The sequence below is a fragment of the Bos grunniens genome, chromosome 1, assembly GCF_055505025.1.
Source record: "Bos grunniens cultivar Pamir isolate PY7600 chromosome 1, Bosgru_T2T1.0, whole genome shotgun sequence".
Classification (NCBI taxonomy): Eukaryota; Metazoa; Chordata; class Mammalia; order Artiodactyla; family Bovidae; genus Bos; species Bos grunniens.
In genome coordinates this window covers 121,229,916-121,254,041 of record NC_141165.1, presented here as the reverse complement: position 1 = coordinate 121,254,041, position 24,126 = coordinate 121,229,916, and the positions used below count along the sequence as shown (strand labels likewise).

At 38.9% G+C, this 24,126-nt stretch overlaps 1 long non-coding RNA gene across 1 annotated transcript in view; it reads left to right on the top strand.

The window, feature by feature from the left end:
- Positions 1-21,778, top strand: part of LOC147380174 (uncharacterized) — a 32,710-nt gene extending 10,932 nt beyond the window's left edge. Inside the window, exons 3-5 of the long non-coding RNA XR_015134859.1 lie at positions 10,105-10,212; positions 17,960-18,163; positions 21,322-21,778. This is a non-coding gene — a long non-coding RNA (uncharacterized LOC147380174). The remainder of the gene's footprint in view (positions 1-10,104; positions 10,213-17,959; positions 18,164-21,321) is intronic.
- Positions 21,779-24,126: the final 2,348 nt, after the last annotated feature.

Here is a 24,126-nt window from a genome sequence, read left to right as displayed (position 1 = left end):
AAAAAGAGTATTTATATATAGCTGATTGCTGACACCTGAAACATTGTAAATCAATGTTCAATAAAAGAAAGCGGGGAAATAAAGTACAAATTAAAGGAGTGCAAGTAAAATTTCTAGGTGTAAAAGTCTGTAAATGTTTAGATACTGCTCGGTAGAAAAACAATTAAGTTGGATACATTTTTAAAAATTAACACTTATTTAAAAATATAAATTACTTCTTTTCAGCTATTTAATAATAAAATATTTCAGATGTCAACTCAAAATTTGTGAGGGAGTAAATTTTACAAGCATTCTTTCAGGGGATATGCAGGCAAACAAGTTTGAAGGGCAGGACTCATATCATTTCTACTTGACTTTTATTTCATAGACTCAGATATTTGGGAGAAAAATCACTTAAATTTGTGCTTTAGATTATGGTAGTATTTTCTGAAACTAAAAATAGGACAAAATCTGAGTGCTGTATAGAATATTTCAAATCAAAACCATATTCCTAGATCTAGGAAGCTGTGGTCTGCTAAGCTCAAAATCAAAAGAAAAATTTGTAGAAGAATTATTTTTCCTTTTTCTGATTAGAATTGAAGTGTCCTGGCAGAAAGTGAAGAGGAACTAAAAAGCCTCTTGATGAAAGTGAAAGAGGAGAGTGAAAAAGTTGGCTTAAAGCTCAACATTCAGAAAACGAAGATCATGGCATCTGGTCCCATCACTTCATGGGAAATAGATGGGGAAACAATGAAAACAGTGTCAGACTTTATTTTGGGGGGCTCCAAAATCACTGCAGATGGTGATTGCAGCCATGAAATTAAAAGACACTCCTTGGAAGGAAAGTTATGACCAACCTAGATAGCATATTCAAAAGCAGAGACGTTACTTGGCCAACAAAGGTCTGTCTAGTCAAGGCTATGGTTTTTCCAGTGGTCATGTATGGATGTGAGAGTTGGACTGTGGAGAAAGTTGAGTGCCCAAGAATTGATGCTTTTGAACTGTGGTGTTGGAGAAGACTCTGGTGCGTCCCTTGGACTGCAAGGAGATCCAACCAGTCCATTCTAAAGGAGATCAGTCCTGGGTGTTCTTTGGAAGGAATGATGCTAAAGCTGAAACTCCAGTACTTTGGCCACCTCATGTAAAGAATTGACTCATTGGAAAAGACTCTGATGCTGGGAGGGATTGGGGGCAGGAGGAGAAGGGGATGACAGAGGATGAGATGGCAGGATGACAGAGGGTGAGATGGCTGGATGGCATCACCAACTCAATGGATGTGAGTTTGAGTGAACTCTGGGAGTTGGTGATGGACAGGGAGGCCTGGCGTGCTGCAGTTCATGGGGTCACAAAGAGTCGGACACGACTGAGCAACTGAACTGAACTGAAGAGTCCATTGATTGTAAGCTGCACCACTGATTCAATTACTTTTTGGTGCCAAAGCCTGGCATCACACTCAATGGATGTATAGAGTTAAGAAAAATCTAATGTCAGAAATGTTAAATAATAGAGTATGTGGAGGGGCTGAGGAAATATCTTAGGATGAAAGAAATAAGCTAATACAAAAACATTTTTAAAAAATAGCAGGTCTTTAATTTTTCTTTTTATAAGGTACGGTTAAATGTGATATAACTAATGTTCATCAAAGTTATTATCAGTAGTGACAGAAAACAGCAAATGCTGAGTGTCTAGTATTGACAAAATGTGCTGGTGGGGTTACACAGAAGTACAGAATATGGTCATTTTTGTTATATAAACAGAAGAAAGTTTGATAGGGAGAAGATGGCACAGTTGGTACTAACAATTTGGAAGCACTCACAGAATAGACTGAACTGTAAATGAAGAGCAGGATTTACACCCATGTAGAACAAAGGGTGGCAAATTGGCCCCGGAGTCAAAGTTCACTCAACATCTGTTTTGTATAATACATCGAGCTAAGATGGCTTTACTATTTTTAAATGGTTTTAAAAATAAAATTTGGTAACGCATGACTATTGTGTGAAATTCATATATTCCTGGAGCACATCTATGTTTATTCCCTTACTGTTGGGCTCATTTTGTATCTACAGGGCAGAGCTGAGTAGTTGTAACAGAGACTGTATGATTTGCAAAGCCTAAAGTATTTGTTATCTGATCTTTTTTTTAAACACAAAATGGTTGCCTGTTTCTGATGTAGAGGATCATCTTTATATGTGAATTGGTGACACTCACAAAGGCTAGGTAGTGGGAGCACAAGGTGATGACATAGAAGTAGTAGAAGGAAAGTCTGTAGAAGTGGGTTAGGGCCAGTTTGAGAGACTTTGCATTAGGCACCAAGATGCCACAGTCAATTTCTGGGGCATGATTGTCATAGTGCTCTGTAGAAAGATTAATTTGGCAGCAGTTTGTAAAATAGATTAAAACACAGTATTAACAACTGGAGTAGAGAAGCAATTTAGAAAATTAAAGCAATGGTATAAATATAAGGCAGTGTATATCTAGAATTCAGTGGTGATTTGGGAATGGAAAGAAACATAATTAACTCTGCTGCTGCTGCTAAGTCACTTCAGTCGTGTCCGACTCTGTGCGACCCCATAGACGGCAGCCCATCAGGCTCCCCCGTCCCTGGGATTCTCCAGACAAGAACACTGGAGTGGGTTGCCATTTCCTTCTCCAATGCATGAAAGTGAAAAGTGAAGGTGAAGTTGCTCATTCGTGTCCGACTCTTTGCGACCCTACGGACTGCAGCCTGCCAGGCGCCCCCGTCCATGGGATTTTCCAGGCAAGAGTACTGGAGTGGGGTGCCACTATCTTCTCCATAATTAACTCTAATAATTATTAATAATTGATAGCAATAAGATGTTAAATATATCTTAATCTGAATTTTATCTTAGGTCTAGTTCACATAACTTGACCCAAATCTGTTATACAGAACCTTGTTCATAGTAAGGCATCTCTCCAAATGTGAAATTAAACCAATCACAACATGCCCACTTGAATGCAGTGTTGTTAGCTTAATCATCTATTAAAGCATTTATTCACAAAGAATTTATTCTTTGCCTACTATGATCTAAGCACTATTCTTGGTGGTGAATGCAAGAGCAGTGAACAAAAGAGACAAAAAACTGTCACTAAGATGGCAGACAGAGCTCACCTCTCCCTATGAACACATTAAAAGTACATTTACCTGTGCAACAATTTCTCACAGAAAACTAACTAGAAACTGGCAGATCTACCACATACCACAGTTGCAAGAAATATCTCCATGTAACTGGGCAGGACAAAAAAAAAAAAAAGGCCTTAGGTTGGGACTTGCACCTCTGGGAGGGATTGCTAAGGAAGAGGTGGTCTCCGTGGGTGGCTCCTTGCCCAGAGAAGGGGGCATGTAGACTCACAATCTAGGCATCCCAGTAATAGGGTACCCTATGGAGAAACAAAGCCCTTTCTTTGCCTGCTGAGAAATCTGCTGAGACAGACAGAGGTCTGGACAACCCTAGACTCTACTTGTGAGGAGTGTGCATGTGCTGGCTTGCTAAGTCAGCAGAAAGAGCCTTGTACTGGTGGCTGCCACCTCACCACATTTCTCAGTCTGAAAAGCCAAATACCTCAGCTCTGCTCATTCCATACCACAGGCTGGTGCTAGATCAGGGCAGAGTTCAATCTAGCTACAAAGAGAGACAGTGGCATCTAGGGTGTGATCCAAGAGGAACCCTGGAGACCATGGTCAGCATGTACATGGGGGTGGCAGGCTAGGCCAGGCCGACGGTTGTCAATGCATGCAATGGGTGGCACCATAGAACACGCAGTAGCTAAGCACTAAGTCTCAGGCAGAGAGAGCACTCTATCTAGTTCCATAGAAGCAGACTGAAGGGCCTGAGTGGAGCCACAGCAGTGTCACAAGAATGAGCTGCAAATAAGCACTGAATCTCAGCCTGACAGCCCCTGGGCAGGGGAACACAGAGATTCATTTCCCAGAGAGAGTACCCTGGCTCCACCCACATCACTCTGCAACTTACCCTAGCTCTAGAGCAGACAGGTTCTGGAAGGAGTCTACACAGTGGCACCCCAGAGTCTAGCCACTAGCAGGATAGCCACCTCAATTGCTGCAGGCACAACACCCTGACACTCAGCCTAATCTACACCATAGCCTTGCACTGGACCTGGGATGAACACAACAGAGAAAGGGATGAAACCTTATGCTGCTTCTGGGTGGAACTGCCAATGCCTCTACAGGTGGTGCCTAGGTCTGCTGTGACTTGCTTCACCAATCACCTTCTTTCTGGCAGGGCATGCACTCAAGGGCAAGTTTAATCCAACCCACCCACAGGGCTTCTACTCCAACAAGAGCGGACTTTGCCCTGGACAGGGTGGTGACACCTTGGAGCAAAGATGAAGCCTGAACTCACATCCAGCTTGGGTTCTACACACTGCAACACTAGTCACCCATCAAGGCGACAATGTCCAGCATAATCCAAGGAAAGAGATGGCTGACATCCATACCAAAATCAGCCCCCATATCGAAAATATTGGACACACAGCAATACAGAGGTGCTCCCACATAAAAACACTCCTTCAAGACCAAAATAGATAACTGTTTCTTCTAAATTCATAAAGACAGAGAAATTTAAATAAAATGAAAAGGCAGAAGAGCCTACTGCCAATTGAAAGAACAACTGAAATCCCTTGAAAGAACAAATAATGAAACAGACCTCACCAGTCAACTACACTCCAAGTTCAAAAATGAGGTGATAAAAATGTTAAAAAAAAATTAAGAAAGATTACTGATAGAAGTGCAGATCATTGTGACAAGGAAATAGAAACTATGAAGATGAACTGATGAAAATTAGAAAATTGAACTACCAAGATAAAAACCAATTTAGAAGCAATGAATAGCAGACTAAATGACACAGAGGAATGAACAGGTGATCCAGAAGACAGAATAATGGAAACCAACCACTCAAAATATCAGACAGGAAGACAAATGAAAGAGAAGGAAAGCAACATACGTGATTCATGGGTTTTTATAAAGCTTGCAAATCTGTCCAAAATATGGGTATCAGGAGAAGAGAAAGAAAAGAGGATTGAAAATGTATTTGAAGAAATTATGGCTGAAAACTTCCCAACCTAAAGAAGGAAATATATTAAAGTACAGGAGGCACAGAGGGCCCCAAACAAGGTGACACCAAACAGACCCACACCAAACTTACTGTAGTTAAAATGACAGAAGTGAAACAAAAAGAAGATTCTAAAGGCAGCAAGAGAGAAATAAAGAATTATTTACAAGGGAACCTGCATAAGGCTATTAGCAGATTTCTCTGCAGAAACTCTGCAGGCCAGAAGAGAGTGGCATGGCATATTCAAAGTTCTGAAAAGGGAGAATCTGCAACCTAGGATACTCTACCCAGTAAGATTATAATTTAGAACAGAAAGAGATAATTTCTCAGATGAGCAAAAACTGAAAGAATTCATCAATACTAAGTCTACGCTAAAAGACATATTAAAGATCTCTAAGTAGAAAAGGAGCAAAAATCTACAGGAAAGGGAAAAATCACAATAGGATGGGCAAATACATAAAAGAATTGAAACACAACACTTTAAATCAACTATACTCCAATACATTTTTTAAAAAGGATTGAAGATCATTTAAATAAGCCAGCACATAGAGTTTAAACCTAATCAATAAACTTTGTAAAAGCAAAACAGAAACAGACTCATAGAAGATAAATTTATGGCTACCAAAGGGGAAGGGGATGCAGGATAAATTAGGAGTATGGCAATAATAAGAACAATATATATGTATAAAACAGATAACCAAGAAAGATTTACAACATATTCAAAGCTTGAAATAACCTAAAATGTAAAATAATATGAAAACCAAATATAACTGAATCTCTTTGGTGTAATAGCTGAAACTACACGATACTGTAAATCAACTATTAAAAGTTCAGAGATTTTTAACTGACATTAACAAGAAAAAATTAAAATGATTATAACTACAATTAACAGTAAAAGAATAAGAATGAAAATATAAAGTAGAAATCAAAATCACAAAATGTGCAAGAACCAGAGAGGGTACTGGGGCAGATGCCAACAGTGGGACTTAACAGCTGCAGTGATGCTGCAACAAAGGAAAGCTTTAATCACTATTCAGGAAGAGTCTAGGGACAGCATGGGACCCAGAGAGAAGGAGGGACATTGAACCAGCAATTTTTTTTGGGGGGGGGTGGGGGGAGGTACTATGATTATCCACATCGTTCTGGTTTCTCTTTTCCAAATTAATGTTTTCTGTTATATTGCTGATGGATGAAGGGTATCTGCTGAAAAGAAGTCTGGCATGCCACCCTGTTTTATGCACACTCAAGATTTAAAAAAAAAAAAAAAAGGATTCTGCCCATTCAAAATAACTAGTACTCTGCTGGAATAGGATGTATTCTGAAAAAATGGGTAACAATTTAAATATTAGTGAAAGATTTTATAGCTAGTCAAAGTGGTAGAGGTGGGAGGAAAAAGATTTGTGGTGAGTCAATGTTTAATGGTCTACTACAGGATTGGCAAATACTGAACTCATCCACCCTCCTATATCCCCAAACTGTAGTGGACACCAGTCATCAGTCTTCCCATTTTTTTCCCACTGAGCTCAAAGAGGGTCACGCATTCTTCATTGCATTTTTCCAGGCACCATTCATAATCAATTGACATTAGAAAGAGAAGTAAAATCCAACCATCATCTCAGATCTAGATGTCTTCTGTGCTTCATGGTAAATGCAGTCTCTGTTCTATGTTCTTCAAAGGGGGCCATGTCCTTGAATCATAAAGCTGACATTTGTGAATACTCTCAGCTCTTCAATTACATTTATTTTATATTTGACAATTAAATTTTACTGTGTTTCATGAATGTGGGATATATTCTTCAATAGTTTGTCATGCAGATATATTATATAGTGCCTCTGGTATTGGGAGATGATTATTTATGCAAAATCCTCCATGGTGATTATCGTGATTATATGTAAGGGTTTGGTTTAATAATTTGCAAACTGTATTTCTAATATCATAATTATGATATATAAACAGACTTTTAGTTAATGACATTACTCATGTCTATCATTTATATATGAATAGATATTTGTTTATGTTTTTATATTACTTGTGATTTCAATCAGAAATTATTCTTGGAAATTTAAATATCTTTAATTAAAATCACATTTGATAAAAGTAATGCATTTCATCATATAATTATATGGTTGAGAGTCTGAAGAGATCGTAGAGATTATCTATTCCTCTCTAAAAAGTAATGCAGACATTCTTTCTACAGCACCCAAATTTCTTAGACCATATTTGGTAAGATGGAAATCACTGTATCCCTAGATAGCTCATTTAATGTGCCGGCAACTATAGTTGTTAAAAGTTCTTTCTCTTTTATAAAGCAGATCCCAGATATATTATTTCACCCTTCCTTAAATACTTCAGCAAATACAGTAGTCCTCCTTTATTGACAGGGGATTCATTCCACTAATCCCCAGTTCAGTTCAGTTCAGTTCAGTTGCTCAGTCGTGTTCGACTCTTTATTACGCCGTGAACTGCAGCAGGCCAGGCCTCCCTGTCCATCACCAATTCCCAGAGTTCACCCAAACTCATGTCCATCGAATCCGTGATGCCCTCCAGCCATCTCATCCTCTGTCGGCCCCTTCTCCTCCTGCCCCCAATCCCTCCCAGCATCCCAGAGTCTTTTCCAGTGAGTCAACTCTTCGCATGAGGTGGCCAAAGTATTGGAGTTTCAGCTTTAGCATCATTCCTTCCAAAGAACACCCAGGACTGATCTCCTTTAGAATGGACTGGTTGGATCTCCGTGCAGTCCAGAGACTCTCAAGATCTTCTCCAACACCACAGTTCAAAAGCATCAATTCTTCAGCACTCAGCTTTCTTCACAGTCCAACTCTCACATCCATACATGACCACTGGAAAAACCATAGCCTTGACTAGACAGACATTTGTTGGCAAAGTAATGTCTCTGCTTTTGAATATGCTATCTAGGTTGGTCATAACTTTCCTTCCAAGGAGTAAGCATCTTTTAATTTCATGGCTGCAATCACCATCTGCAGTGATTTTGGAGCCCAGAAAAATAAAGTCTGACACTGTTTCCACTGTTTCCCCATCTATTTCCCATGAAGTGATGGGACCAGATGCCATGATCTTCGTTTTCTGAATGTTGAGCTTTAAGCCAACTTTTTCACTCTCCTCTTTCACTTTCATCAAGAGGCTTTTTAGTTCCTCTTCACTTTCTGCCATAAGAGTGGTGTCATCTGCATATCTGAGGTTATTGATATTTCTCCTGGCAATCTTGATTCCAGCTTGTGCTTCTTCCAGCCCAGCGTTTCTCATGATGTACTCTGCATATGAATGTTAAATAAGCAGGGTGACAATATACAGCCTTGACGAACTCCGTTTCCTGTTTGGAAGCAGTCTGTTGTTCCATGTCCAGTTCTAACTGTTGCTTCCTGACCTGCATATAGGTTTCTCAAGAGGCAGGTCAGGTGGTCTGGTATTCCCATCTCTTTCAGAATTTTCCACAGTTTATTGTGATCCACACAGTCAAAGGCTTTGGCATAGTCAATAAAGCAGAAATAGATGTTTTTCTGGAACTCTCTTCCTTTTTCTAACCCCCAGTGGACAGTAGCAAATCCTATGTTTTTTTCTATACATAAATATCTATGATAAAGTTAATTTATAAATTAGGCACAGTAAGAGAGTAACAACAGTAGCTAATAAAATAGAATAAGTAAAACAATATATTGTAATTAAACTATAGAATAAACTATAGACCACCAGGCTCCTCTATCCATGGAATTTTTTAGGCAAGAATACCGGAGTAGGTTGCCATTTCCTTCTCTAGGGGATCTTCCCAACCCAGAGTTTGAGTCCACATCTCTTGCACTGGCAGGCAGATTCTATATAACTGAGCTACCTGAGAAACCCCATTCTTCTATATATCTTTTTATATATTTAAATAGTTTAAAAATATGTGTTTTTTTAAGGACTATAAGAGTTGGGTTGGGTGAGTATATCAAATTTGACTGGAGGGAATCAAGGAAAGTAACAAGCTGTCTGAAGAAGCAAAAGGATGAAAGGCTGGGATGGAGGTGAAGAGGGCACCAGAGGCAACACCATGAGTTTCTGCCCTGAAATTAGGTGCAAACGAAGAGAACTGAGGGTGGTTCAGTTCCATCTGAATGTGGAGACAGGTAGAAAACAGGAGGAAATGTTATTTAGGAAGCTCAGGAAAAGCTTTGACCATTAGAGTTTTCAATTTTTTTTACCTACAGTGGAAAGATATATATGGCTTTTTCAGCAGGACATTAAAAGATTTGGTGTGTGATTTTAGAAACACTAAAATTGTATGAAATAAATCAAGACTTGTGTTGTAAAAATGATCGGTCTGATACATGAAGCATACTTAAGAAACCACTGCAACATTCCCGGCAAGAGATGAAGGAGAGGTACTTGTAACTAGGAGGCTGGCACTGGAAGTGGGGAAGAAAAGATGGATGTGAGAAAGAATATTGAGATAGGAATGAAAATATTCAGAGTCTGACTGAGTATGGAGTGTGGGATAACATGTAAGATTCACAGATAACTGCAATGTCATTAACAGAAATATCAGGAGGATGTGCTGATTTTGAAAAGAAAGTTCAGTTTTAAGCACACTGAATTTTATCTATTCCTTATAGAGATACCAAAAAGACAGCTGAGAACCATGTATCTAGTCAATATGATATTAAAAGAAACAGAATCCAAAGGAAACAAGAAAATATTGGTGGGATAGAATCTTCTGGAATGACTGTTTTTAGTATGCTGAAAGAGAACCAGGAATAGGTGCATAAGCAGTGCTAAAAAAGGGACTAAGTAGGTGGTCATAACATGATGCTAAAGCAAGGTAAAGGAGATAGAACTGAATTTAATGATTCATAGGTCACCAGTGCCTACTGAGAGAAGAGTTTTAAAAGAAAGGCTAAAAATGTTTAAAAACTCTAATGAAGTTCTGATTATGACTTAGTTTTAATTCATTTCTAATGTTATTTTAATTAATTATGTAATTTAATTCCAAGTCTTTGATTTTTTTTTTTCTTCCCTTACTATTTATCATTGTTGTAGGAATTTCTTCATCTCTAGGGCATTTACCAAACAATAGTTTCCAGAAACAGTTACAGGACAAATGAAGAGTAGTCCAACAGTCTAGCTTCACTTTTCCCATGGACAGAGGTAAGGTTTTAAAGTCCTAAAGTTTTAAAAATGACTTTGTGCCAGCAAGTTTAGGGATAATACCTATTATGTTTACCTATTTTAGCTGCATCCATTAGATTAATGGGATTAGATGGGTTCTAGTTTTGTTCTTCTTTTTAACTAATCTGTCAGCATGTGACATAAACAGTTGCTCAGATACACAAATATAACTTTGGTGTTCTGTGTACTCAAATTGTTTGTCAATAACATTTGTATGGTCTAGTTCATATTTTTATAGACTCTCAGTAGCTTTCTCCTTCAAGCATTTCTCTAGAAAAAATCATAGTAAATCCTAAATATTTGGCATGTGGTTAAAAAATTTATATTTGTTACTACCTGATCTGCCTCTTGAAAAATTTGTATGCAGGTCAGGAAGCAACAGTTAGAACTGGACATGGAACAACAGACTGGTTCCAAACAGGAAACAGAGTTCGTCAAGGCTGTATATTGTCACCCTGTTTATTTAGCTTCTATGCAGAGTACATCATGAGAAACGCTGGACTGGAAGAAACACAACCTGGAATCAAGATTGCCAGGAGAAATATCAATAACCTCAGATATGCAGATGACACCACCCTTATGGCAAAAAGTGAAGAGGAACTAAAAAGCCTCTTGATGAAAGTGAAAGTGGGGAGTGAAAAAGTTGGCTTAAAGCTCAACATTCAGAAAACGAAGATCATGGCATCCGGTCCCATCACTTCATGGGAAATAGATGGGGAAACAGTGGAAACAGTGTCAGACTTTATTTTTCTGGGCTCCAAAATCACTGCAGATGGTGACTGCAGCCATGAAATTAAAAGACGCTTACTCCTTGGAAGGAAAGTTATGACCAACCTAGATAGCATATTCAAAAGCACAGACATTACTTTGCCAACAAATGTCTGTCTAGTCAAGGCTATGGTTTTTCCTGTGGTCATGTATGGATGTGAGAATTGGACTGTGAAGAAGGCTCAGCGCCAAAGAATTGATGCTTTTGAACTGTGGTGTAGGAGAAGACTCTGGCGAGTCCCTTGGACTGCAAGGAGATCCAACCAGTCCATTCTGAAGGAGATCAGCCCTGGGATTTCTTTGGAAGGAATAATGCTAAAGCTGAAACTCCGGTACTTTGGCCACCTCATGCGAAGAGTTGACTCATTGGAAAAGACGGTGATGCTGGGAGGGATTGGTGGCAGGAGGAGAAGGGGACGACAGAGGATGAGATGGCTGGATGGCATCACTGACTCGATGGACGTGAGTCTGAGTGAACTCTGGGAGTTGGTGATGGACAGGGAGGCCTGGCGTGCTGCGATTCATGGGGTCGCAAAGAGTCGGACACAACTGTGTGACTGATCTGATCTGATCTGATAATTATTAATGTAATAAATTATTATTATTTTCACTTTCAGAATCATCATAGCATCCTAAATCTTGAAAAGACCGTGGAGAAAATTACCTGCTTCATTTGATATATAAGCAATGAAAATCCCAGAAAAATTAAGAAACTAGGTAAAAATCACATGGCATATTAGCACATCATGTATGATTCAGAGCTATACAAAGACCAACATTTGATAAAATGATTAAATAGTTATTTGCCTGTTTACTCATTCTAAATATTATTAGATTCCTACTATAGACATCAAATTATGTTAGGAGCTTATGAGGAAACAAAAGGAGGTGAAAACGTTGTTCCTTCCCTCTAGGAGGTATAGAATGTGGTCCACTGGAGAAGGGAACGGCAAACCACTTCAGTATTCTTGCACTGAGAACCCCATGAAGAGTATGAAAAGGGAAAAAGATAGGATACTGAAAGAGAAACTCCCCAGGTCGATAGATACCCAATATGTTACTGGAGATCAGTGGAGAAATAACTTCAGAAAGAATGAAGGGATGGAGCCAAAGCAAGAACAACATCCAGTTGTGGATGTGACTGGTGACAGAAGCAAGATCCAATGCTGTAAAGAACAATATTGCATAGGAACCTGGAATGTTAGGTCCATGAATCAAGGCAAATTGGAAGTGGTCAAACAGGAGATGGCAAGAGTGAACGTCGACATTCTAGGAATCAGTGAACTAAAATGGAAGGAAATAGGTGAATTTAACTCAGATGACCATTATATCTACTACTGTGGGCAGGAATCCCTTAGAAGAAATGAAGTAGCCATCATAGTCAACAAAAGAGTCCAAAATGCAGTACTTGGATGCAATCTCAAAAACAACAGAATGATCTCTGTTCATTTTCAAGGCAAACCATTCAACATCACGTAATCCAAGTCTATGCCCCAACCAGTACCATTGAAGAAGCTGAAGTTGAACGGTTCTATGAAGACCTACGAGACCTTTCACAACTAACACCCAAAAAAGATGTCCTTTTCATTATAGGGGACTGGAATGCAAAAGTAGGAAGTCAAGAAACACCTGGAGTAACAGGCAAATTTGGCCTTGGAGTACAGAATGAAGCAGGGTAAAGGCTATTAGAGTTCTGCCAAGAGAACACACTGGTCATAGCAAACACTCTCCCAACCACACAAGAGAAGACTCTACACATGGACATCACCAGATGGGCAACACTGAAATCAGATTGATTATATTCTTATAATATAAGAAGCTCTATACAGTCAGCAAAAACAAGACCTGGAGCTGACTGTGTCTCAGACCATGAACTCCTTATTGCCAAATTCAAAACTGAATTGAAGAAAGTAGGGAAAACCACTAGACCACTCAGGTATGACCTAAATCAAATCCATTATGACTATACAGTGGAAGTGAGAAATAGATTTAAGGATCTAGATCTGATAGACAGAGTGCCTGATGAACTATGGATGGATGTTCATGAAATTGTACAGGAGACAGGGATCAAGACGATCCCCATGGAAAAGAAATGCAATAACGCAAAATGACTGTCTGAGAAGACCTTACAAATAGCTGAGAAAAAAAGAGAAGTGAAAAGCAAAGGAGAAAAGGAAAGATATACCCATTTGAATGCAAAGTTCCAAAGAATAGCAAGGAGAGATAAGAAAGCCTTCCTCAGTGATCAATGCAAAGAAATAGAGAACAACAGAATGGGAAAGACTAGATATCTCTTGAAGAAAATTAGAGATACCAAGGGAACATTTCACACAAACATGGGCTCAATAAAGGACAAAAATGGTATGGAACTGAGAGAAGCAGAAGGTATTAAGAAGAGGTGGCAAGAATACACAGAAGAACTATACAAAAAAGATCTTCATTACCCAGATAACCACAATGGGGTGATCACTCACCTAGAGCCAGACATCATGGAATGTGAAGTCCAGTGGGCCTTAGGAAGCATCACTACGAACAAATCTAGTGGAGGTGATGGAATTCCAGTTGAGGCTGTGAAAGTGTTGTGCTCAATATGTCAGCAAATTTGGAAAACTCAGCAGTGGCCACAGGATTGGAAAAGGTCAGTTTTCATTCCAATCCCAAAGAAAGGCAATGCCAAGGAATGCTCAAATTACCGCACAATTGCACTCATCTCACATGCTAGTAAAGTAATGCTGAAAATTCTCCAAGCCAGGCTTCAGCAATACATGAACCATGAACTTCCAGATGTTCAAGCTGGTTTTAGAAAAGGTAGAGGAACCAGAGATCAAATTGCTAACATCAGCTGGATCGTTGAAAAAGCAAGAGAGTTCCAGAAAAGCACCTATTCCTGCTTTATTGACTATGCCAAAGCCTTTGACTGTGTGGATCACAATAAACTGTGGAAAATTCTGAAAGAGATGGGAATACCAGACCACCTGACCTGCCTCTTGAGAAACCTGTATGCAGGTCAGGAAGCAAGAGTTAGAACTGGACATGGAACAATAGACTGGTTCCAAATAGGAAAAGGAGTACGTCAAAGCGGTATATTGTCACCCTGCTTATTTAACTTCTATGCAGAGTACATCAGGAGAAACGCTGGGCTGGATGAAGCATAAGCTGTAATCAAGATTGCTGGGAGAAATATCAGTAACCTCAGGTATGCAGATGACACCACCCTTATGGCAGAAATTGAAGAAGAATTAAAGAGCCTCTTGATGAAAGTGAAAGAGGACAGTGAAAAGGTTGGCTTAAAGTTCAACATTCAGCAAACTAAGATCATGGCATCCAGTCCCATCACTTCATGGAAAATAGATGGGGAAACAGTGTCAGACTGTATTTTTTTTGGCTCCAAAATCACTGCAGATGGTGATTGCAGCCATGAAATTTAAAGATGCTTACTCCTTGGAAGGAAAGTTATGACCAACCTAGATAGCATATTCAAAAGCAGAAACATTATTTTGCCAACAAAGGTCCGTCTAGTCAAGGCTATGGTTTTTCCATTGGTCATGTATGGATGTGAGAGTTGGACTGAGAAGGAAGCTGAGTGCTGAAGAATTGATGCTTTTGAACTGTGGTGTTGGAGGAGACTCTTGAGAGTCCCTTGGACTGCAAGGAGATCCAACCCTTGGGTGTTCATTGGAAGGACTGATGTTGAAGCTGAAACTCCAATACTTTGGCCACCTGATGTGATGAGTTAACTCATTTGAAAAGACCCTGATTATGGGAATGATTGAGGGCGGGAGGAGAAGGGGACCACAGAGGATGAGATGGTTGGATGGCAGCACCGACTCAGTGGACATGAGTTTGGGTGGTCTCTGGGAGTTGATGATGGACATGGGGCCTGGTGTGCTGTGGTTCATGAGGTTGCAACGAGTCGGACATGACTGAGCAACTGAACTGAACTGAGGAGGAACTTACTTGGGAAAAATCTTTAGTGTACCATCTATAGAATCTAATACAGAAAGTTGTCCGTGTTGGATGAAGTAAAAATGCAGAATGATTTTAGGTAACAAAATGCCTTTTCTCTATTACATAGTAAAAGTATTAATGGACAAGTCAATCAAGAGATTTTATAGACTAATATTTTTGAAGCAAAGTAGTAGAATTCATTATCAAGTGCCAAGTTCTTTGAGAGTTCACATCAACTCAATTTTTTTGTCATCACAAAAGTCTGACCAAGCAGAATTGGGAAATTTAGATAGATTTTTCTCCCTTTTCCCTTCATTTAGGAAATCTCTTTTTACTTCTCACTCAATACTAGAAAAAGAGAGGTGTACACAAAGCACTTTGAAGTGAATATATATTGAAAACAGTTGATCTAAATATTCAATGTAATGGCACAAAATTTTGAAGTAACTGTAAAATTTAAGCTTAAGGTTAGAATTCAGGTTATTGTGTATTAGAGAAATTTGGGGGAAAGGAGTAACGGTTAATAGAGGAAACTTCTGCTAGGATAGAGGAAGAGAGATACAGTATCGTTTCCATTTTTTCTAAATCATGCATTTGAGTTTTTAAAAAAATTGGTTTTGGATGTGAGTAGGATGCAAAACAGAGGAGTGAGCCGTTAGAAAAGCAACCACAGTAAACTGTGCCAGCATGACATTAAGCCATGATGATTAAGGGGTACTAATAAAATTCTGAGAGATTAATTTTCAAGAAATTATTCAAGTTAGTTGCATTTAATATTAAATCAATGCTTGTGTGCATTACCCTTACTAAAGACCTGCAAAGCTTGTGTTCCCAAAGAAAAGTAAATGATTCTAGATTTGGCCACAGTGTGGAGATGTTGCAGCACAGATTCACCTTGCCATGCTAGTGGACTGCTGAGTTCTCACACTCAAACGGGGATTTTACAAGGCCTGCACTGATTTTCCTTTCCATTTTATAACATTTTATCATAAATAAGTGCTTCCATTTTCTAGTACAAGTTCATACATGTGTATGGCATTGGATTTTTGGGAAGGAACATTAGAATTTCTATGCATCTGTTACCTCTAAATGTTCACATATGATGCTTTTAACTGCTCTTCCATATTACAAGGCGGAATCCATGTAATGCCAAATGAATCAATTTCAGTATACAGTGTTCTTGAAAGACCCACTAACGCATATAAAATAATAGCAAATACCACCACAGTTTGTGGGTTTCATCTAAGAATGAAATGGCATTTGTGGTAAAAAGCATTCATAAATTCATGTGCAAATCAAGCTGTTCACTCATTCCACAAACATGAAGTTCCTACTCTGTGCCAGGCACTTCCTAGACATGAGGATAGAGACCAAATCAACGTGATATTTCCCTACTGGAATACAGTGTCAGTCCAAAGATATAAAAAGATACAATTACTATGTGAAATAAATGCAATGAACAAAAAATAAAGAATATAATATTTTAAATTGATACAGATGAGAAGAGAAGAAGGAGGGAGATGATGTTAGACGGGTAGAACACATTCCAGGCAGAGGGAACAGCATCTGGGGAGGTCCTCAGGGGGAAGGAGTTTGGCAAGGTCAACAGACTGAAATGATGTTACTAGGTTAATAGGCCTTGAAACTGTTTAGCACACTGAGCACGGTGGGCTGAGAAAGGCAGGAGACGACCTGTCATGTCAATTCAGTTCAGTTCAGCTGCTCAGTCATGTCCAACCATTTGCGACCCCATGGACTGCAGCACGCCAGGCTTCCGTGTCCATCACCAACTCCCAGACCTTGCTCAAACTCATGTGCATCAAGTTGGTGATGACATCCAACAATCTCATCCTCTGTTGTTGTCTCCTTCTCCTCCTGCCATCAATCTTTCCCAGCATCAGGGACTTTTCCAATGAGGCATTAGGTGGCCAAAGTATTGGAGTTTCATTTTCAGCATCAGTCCTACCAATGAATATTCAGGATTGATTTCTGTTAGGATTGATTGGTTTGATCTCCTTGCAGTCCAAGGGACTCTCAAGAGTCTTTTCCAACAGCCCAGTTATGAGCATCAATTCTTTGGTGCTCAGCATTCTTTATAGTCCAACTCTCACATCCATACATAACTACTGGAAAAACCATAGCTTTGACTAGATGGACCTTTTTTCGCAAAGTAACATCTCTGCTTTTTAATATGCTGTCTAAGTTGGTCATAACTTTTCTTCGAAGGAGTAAGCGTCTTTTAATTTCATGGCTGCAGTCACCATCTGCAGTGACTTTGGAGCCCAAGAAAATAAAGTCTGTCACTGTTTCCATTGTTTCCCCATCTATTTGCCATGAAGTGATGGGACCGGATGCCGTGATCTTAGTTTTCTGAATGCTGAGTTTTAAGCCAACTTTTTTTCCTGTCCTCTTTCATATGCATCAAGAGTCTGTAGTTCTTCACTTTCTGCCATAAGGGTGGTGTCACCTGAGTATCTGAGGTTGTTGATATTTCTCCCAGCAATCTTGATTCCAGCTTGTGCTTCATCCATCCTGGCATTTTGCATGATGTACTCTGCATATAAGTTAAATAAGCAGAATGATAACATACAGCCTTGACGTACTCCTTTCCCTATTTGGAACCAGTCTGTTTTCCATGTCCAGTTCTAACTGTTGCTACTTGACCTGCATACAGGTTTCTCAAGAGGCAGGTCAGGTGATATGGTATTCCCATCTCTTTCAGAATTTTCCACAGTTTGTTGTGATCCACACAAAGGCTTTGGTGTGGTCAATAAAGCAGAAATAGATGTTTTTCTGGAACTTTCCTACTTTTTTGACGATCCAAAAGATTTTGGCAATTTGATCTCTGGTTCCTCTACCTTTTCTAAAACCAGCTTGAACATCTGGAAGTTGTCGGCTCATGTACTGTTGAAGCCTGGCTAGGAGAATTTTGAGGATTACTTTGCAAGCATGTGAGATAAGTGCAATTGTGCGGTAGTTTGAGCATTCTTTGGCATTGCCTTTCTTTCAGATTGGAATGAAAACTGACCTTTTCCAGTCCTGTGGTCCTGCTGAGTTTTCCAAATTTGCTGGCATATTGAGTGCAACACTTTCACAGCATCATCTTTTAGGATTTGAAATTGTTCAACTGGAATCCATCACCTCCACTAGCTTTATTCATAGTGACGCTTCCTATGGCCCACTTGACTATGCATTCTGGGATGTCTGGCTCTAGGTGAGTGATCATACCATCGTGGTTATCTGGGTCATAAAGATCTTTTTTGTACAGTTCTTCTGTGTATTCTTGCCACTTCTTCTTAATATCTTCTGCTTCTGTTAGGTCCATACTATTTCTGTCCTTTATTGTACACATCTTTGCATGAAATGTTTCCTTGGTATCTCTGATTTTCTTGAAGAGATCTCTAGTCTTTCCCATTCGATTGTTTTCCTCGATTTCTTTGAATTGATCACTGAGGAAGGCTTTCTTATCTCTCCCTGCTATTCTTTGGAACCCTGCATCCAGATAGGTATATGTTTCCTTTTCTCCTTCACCTTTAGCTTCTCTTCTTTTCTCAGCTATTTGTAAGGCCTCCTCAGACAACCATTTGCGTTTTTGCATTTCTTTTTCTTGGGGATGGTCTTGATTCTGTTATGTTCAGTTCAGTTCAGTTAGGTCACTCAGTCATGTCCGATTCTTTGCGACCCCATGAATCACAGCATGCCAGGCTTCCCTGTCCATCACCGACTCCTGGAGTTCACTCAAACTCATGTCCATCAAGTCGGTGATGCCATCCAGCCATCTCATCCTCTGTCAACCCCTTCTCCTCCTGCCCCAAATCCCTCCCATCATCAGGGTCTTTTCCAGTGAGTCAACTCTTCTCATGAGGTGGCCAAAGTATTGGAGTTTCAGCTTTAGCATCAGTCCTTCCAAAGAACACCTAGGACTGATCTCCTTTAGAATGGACTGGTTGGATCTCCTTGCAGTCCAAGGGTATCTCAAGAGTCTTCTCTAACACCACAGTTCAAAAGCATCAATTCTTCAGCATTCAGCTTTCTTCACAGTCCAACTCTCACATCCATACATGACCACTGGAAAAGCCATAGCCTTGACTAGATGGACCTTTGTTGGCAAAGTAATGTCTCTGCTTTTGAATATGCTATCTAAATTGGTCATAACTTTCCTTCCAAGAAGTAAGCGTCTTTTAATTTCATGGCTACAATCACCATCTGCAGTGATTTTGGAGCCCAGAAAAATAAAGTCTGACACTGTTTCCACTGTTTCCCCATCTATTTCTCATGAAGTGATGGGACCAGATGCCATGATCTTCGTTTTCTGAATGTTGAGCTTTAAGCCAACTTTTCCACTCTCCTCTTTCACTTTCATAAAGAGGCTTTTTAGTTCCTCTTCACTTTCTGCCATAAGGGTGGTGTCATCTACATATCTGAGGTTATTGATATTTCTCCTGGCAATCTTGATTCCAGCTTGTGCTTCTTCCAGCCCAGCATAACATTCAGCTGGGTGAGTGAAATGACAAAGACTGTAGACTTTATTCCCGAATTTGTAGGAAGCCATTGAAGGGTTTATAAGAAAGTACAAGATAAGTTTTTTGCTTCCTGCAAAAAATTCCAACTCTAAACATTAAAAACTTTTAAGAATTTTTTTATTAGTTTTCTTTTTTCTTTAATTTTATATTTATTTTTGCAGAAAATACTTTGCACAGGATATGCTTAGTGTTTAAGGAATAAAGCTTTTTGAGTAAGAAATCCATTAAACATGTTTGATTCTGGTGATATTTCACTAGTTTTTTGCAACATAATTCTGCAGTCAGCCATGAATTTGATAATTTGGTAGTTGAAAGGACTTCATTTGAAAAACATTTGAATCATTCAGTTACTAAACTGTGTTTTAGCAATATTCACTGAATTATTATTCAAGGGGAAAGAAAGAATAAAAAAATCCCAGTGATTATGTTCAGTACATAATTTGCAAGAATGTAGATCCTTTAAACTGTGCTGAGTATCTTTTGGCAGACAGTGAAAAAGACTAGGCTCTTTCCTATTGAGTGAATTTGCTATGTCATTCAATATAAGCCATTTACATTCTTTTTCAGACTGAGAGTTCCAGCACCAGTGTGTCCTGAAGAACAATTGTTATATGTTGAAATCACTGACGGTGCTTCAGAACTGGCTAAATGGTCTTAAAATAGTTAAATGTCATCCACACTCACGAGCTACAAAGCTGTAATATAAAGTGAAAAGAAACCAAATGATAAAGAGTGAATAATAATTTATAGGGATGAAATTAAGATACAGAGTTCTTTCACATTTACTGTACTTGCAATCCACCCTCAGGGTAAAAAATGGAAAATTTACAGAAATAAATACATGGGAAACTTGTTTAAAAAATATACAGGTTTAGAGGGATTAATTTATGTAATTTTTTCAATGACATTTTAAGTAAATTAAAATTGGTGATGAAGGTATTTTTTATTTGCCCACATACCATTTTTGAGATGCTCTTCTCTGCTTCATACAGATTCATTTTCATCTGGTATCATTTTTCTTCTGCCTGTTCTATTCATTTTTCCTAATTCCTGACTGGAAACTATTAATATGACTTCTCTCAGCTTTTTTGAAAAGTCCCTTTCACTTTTAGTTTTACAAGATATTTATATGAGTAAAATATTCTAGGTTGACTTTTTGTTTTCTTTCAAGATGTTAAAATGTAGTTTTCCTTCTATTTTTGACAATGAGAAGTCTGAAATCGTTCTAATCACTGCCCTCTATACATAACAAATCTTTCCTCTCCTTTGGCTGGTTTTAAGGTTTTCTCTTTATTACCTATTTTCAGCAATTTAACTATAATGTTCTCAATATAGTTTTCTTTTTTAAAAAAATCTTGCGTGCATTTTTTTAGTCTTTGGGTTTACAGTTTTTATCAAATTTGGAAAAAGTTATTTTTTCAAATATTTTTTCTCTTCTACTCTTTTCTTTCACATACTATCTTCCCACTCCAAGACACCATAAACACAGCTTAGACTGGTCAATACTGTCCCACAGGACAGTGAGATTCTATATATTTTTAAAATTTTCTTTGTGCTTTTCTGGGGATAGTTTCTATTGCAGTATCTTCCATTTACTTCTCTTTTTCCCTCTTGAATTGTTTAATTTGCTGACAACCCATCCAGTGACATATTCATGACAGATAATAGATTTTTCATTTCTGGAAGTCTCATTTGAGTATTTTCTATATCTTCCAATTCTTTCCTCATTATATTTATGTTCTCTTAAATTCTGAGCATATTAAAATATTTATTGTAGTTGTTTTAAGGTCTTTTAATTATACCTATCATTTCTTGGCCTGTTTATATCAATACATTTTTTTTTAAACAGGGTAAGATTCATGTTTTCCTACTACTTGGCACATTTAGAACTTTTTGATTGGATGCTGCTGCTGCTGCTGCTAAGTCGCTTCAGTCGTGTCCAACTCTGTGCGACCCCATAGACGGAAGTCCACCAGGCTCCCCCGTCCCTGGGATTCTCCAGGCAAGAACACTGGAGTGGGTTGCCATTTCCTTCTCCAATGCATGAAAGTGAAAAGTGAAAGTTAAGTCGCTCAGTCATGTCTGACTCTTAGCGACCCCATGGACTGCAGCCTACCAGGCTTCTCCATCCATGGGATTTTCCAGTCAAGAGTACTGGAGTTGGGTGCCATTGCCTTCTCCATGATTGGATGCTAGACATGGTCAATTTCTTCTTGGTGAGTGCTAGATTTTGTTGCATTCCTTTAACAAGTTCTATGCTGTGTTCTGGCAAGTTACATTAGTTACCAATAAATGCTTTTCAGTCATTTGTGGATGGGTAAATGTAGCTATTCTCCAGGACTGCTGCTGCTGCTGCTAAGTCGTCCTTAGCAGTAGTAGTCCTCTCGGGCTGTGATAGCAGAATACCACAGACTGGGTAGCTTAAACAACATAGGTTTATTTTCTCACAGTACTAGCACCTAGAAGTCCAAGATCAAAGTGCTAGGAGGGTTGGTTTCTGGTGAGGGTTCTCTTCCTGTCCTGTAGATGGACATATTCTCACTGTGTTGTCATATTGCCTTTTCTCTGTCCATGTTCTGAGAGAGATTGAGCCCTTTGGTGTCTCTTCCTCTTCTTATGCATAAGCACACCAGTACTATTGGACTGGTCAGACTTTATTTTTCTGGGCTCCAAAATCACTGCAGATGGTGACTGCAGCCATGAAATTAAAAGACGCCTACTGCTTGGAAGGAAAGTTATGACCAACCTAGATAGCATATTCAAAAGCAGAGACATTACTTTGCCAACAAAGGTCCGTCTAGTCAAGGCTATGGTTTTTCCTGTGGTCATGTATGGATGTGAGAGTTGGACTGTGAAGCAGGCTGAGCGCCAGAGAATTGATGTTTTTGAACTGTGGTGTTGGAGGAGACTCTTGAGAGTCCCTTGGACTGCAAGGAGATCCAAACAGTCCATTCTGAAGGAGATCAGCCCTGGGATTTCTTTGGAAGGAATGGTGCTAAAGCTGAAACTCCAGTACTTTGGCCACCTCATGCGAAGAGTTGACTCATTGGAAAAGATGGTGATGCTGGGAGGGATTGGTGGCAGGAGGAGAAGGGGACGACAGAGGATGAGATGGCCGAGTGGCATCACTGACTCGATGGACGTGAGTCTGAGTGAACTCTGGGAGTTGGCGATGGACAGGGAGGCCTGGGGTGCTGTGATTCATAGGGTCACAAAGAGTCGGACACAACTGAGCGACTGAACTGAACTGAACTATCGGATTAGGGTTCCCACCCTTACGACTCATTTAACCTTAATCATTTACTTCTATTTCCTATCTCCACATACAGTTACATTGGGGGATAAGGTTTTAATATATGAATATTGGGCTACACAATTCAATCCATGAAACCAGTATATTCAATGAGGTTTCTCCACTCTGGTTGGTGTTTTTTCCTATACATGTTTATATTATTCTTCAAAGACGTCATCTCTCTATAACCATATGTAGAGTCTAGATAGATAGAAGGCAAGTCTAGATATATCTAGAAGGCAAGATCTATCTGTTTTATTACTCTAAATATATTAAGTCATACTGTGTTTCCACTCACAGGTCCCAAAACAAATATTCAACTAAAAATCTGACATAAAATCCTTACAGATACAATTCAGTCTCACAATAGTGACAATGTTGTAAAATATATTGTGGAAAATTGTCCCCTGTTGAGAACCACTGCTTTAGTGTTATCATTGGATTGACCAAATATGTGAAAATAATGAAGCTCTTTGTTTAACTGAATTTTGCTGCTCTCATGAACTTTCTGTAGCAATGTCACACAACCTTTTCTGCAAGTGAGAATTACACTTGCAGAATGTATGCAATGACTGTAGGGAATGCATCCGAGTTTGAAAAGTTGTGCCAGTGATAATGATGTACCATCAAATGTTGAGAATTCCTATTCTAGAGCTCAAACTTGAATGTGTACCAGAATCAGCTGGAAACCTTGTTAAAACACAGATTGCCCAGGGTCACTTCCTGTGACTTTGATTCATTAGGACTAGAGTGTAAGACTATTTCTAACCATTTCCCAGATGATACAGCTGTGGCTAGTTAGGGGACCCCACCTTGAAAACCACTGTCTTGTGGCACAGTTATTTTTGCTATTTAACTCTGGCAACAGTAATTTTTCAAACAAAAATTTTATTAATAATGTGATAAGTTTGAGAGGACCATGTGTTATATAGTTGAAGTATGAGAACTGGAATTTCAAAATGAAAACCGACACCTTAGTTTAAATCTTCCTCAGCCCTTACTGGAAAGTCATTCTGTGTCTCTGAATCTCAGATTCATCATCTGTAGAAAGGGAATTATCCTGTATGATTAGCTACCTTGTATAAGTAACACTTTAACTAATTTTCAGTTAATAAACACTACTTTGACTCCACCTCTTTCCTCATACACACTTCACTGAAAAAAAATTATACTAAATATAGTGTATGGATCTTTTTAATTAAAAAAAGCTCTAAAAATTAAGGCAAAAGCCACTGCAGGATACTATGTTCCAGACAGCCACATAAAGAAATCATTTTAATCTTCTTGGCCAATTCTTGAATAGTCCTTAACCAGTATGGTGGGCCCTGCATTCTTATTGGATAGACTACATCTTGGATCTTT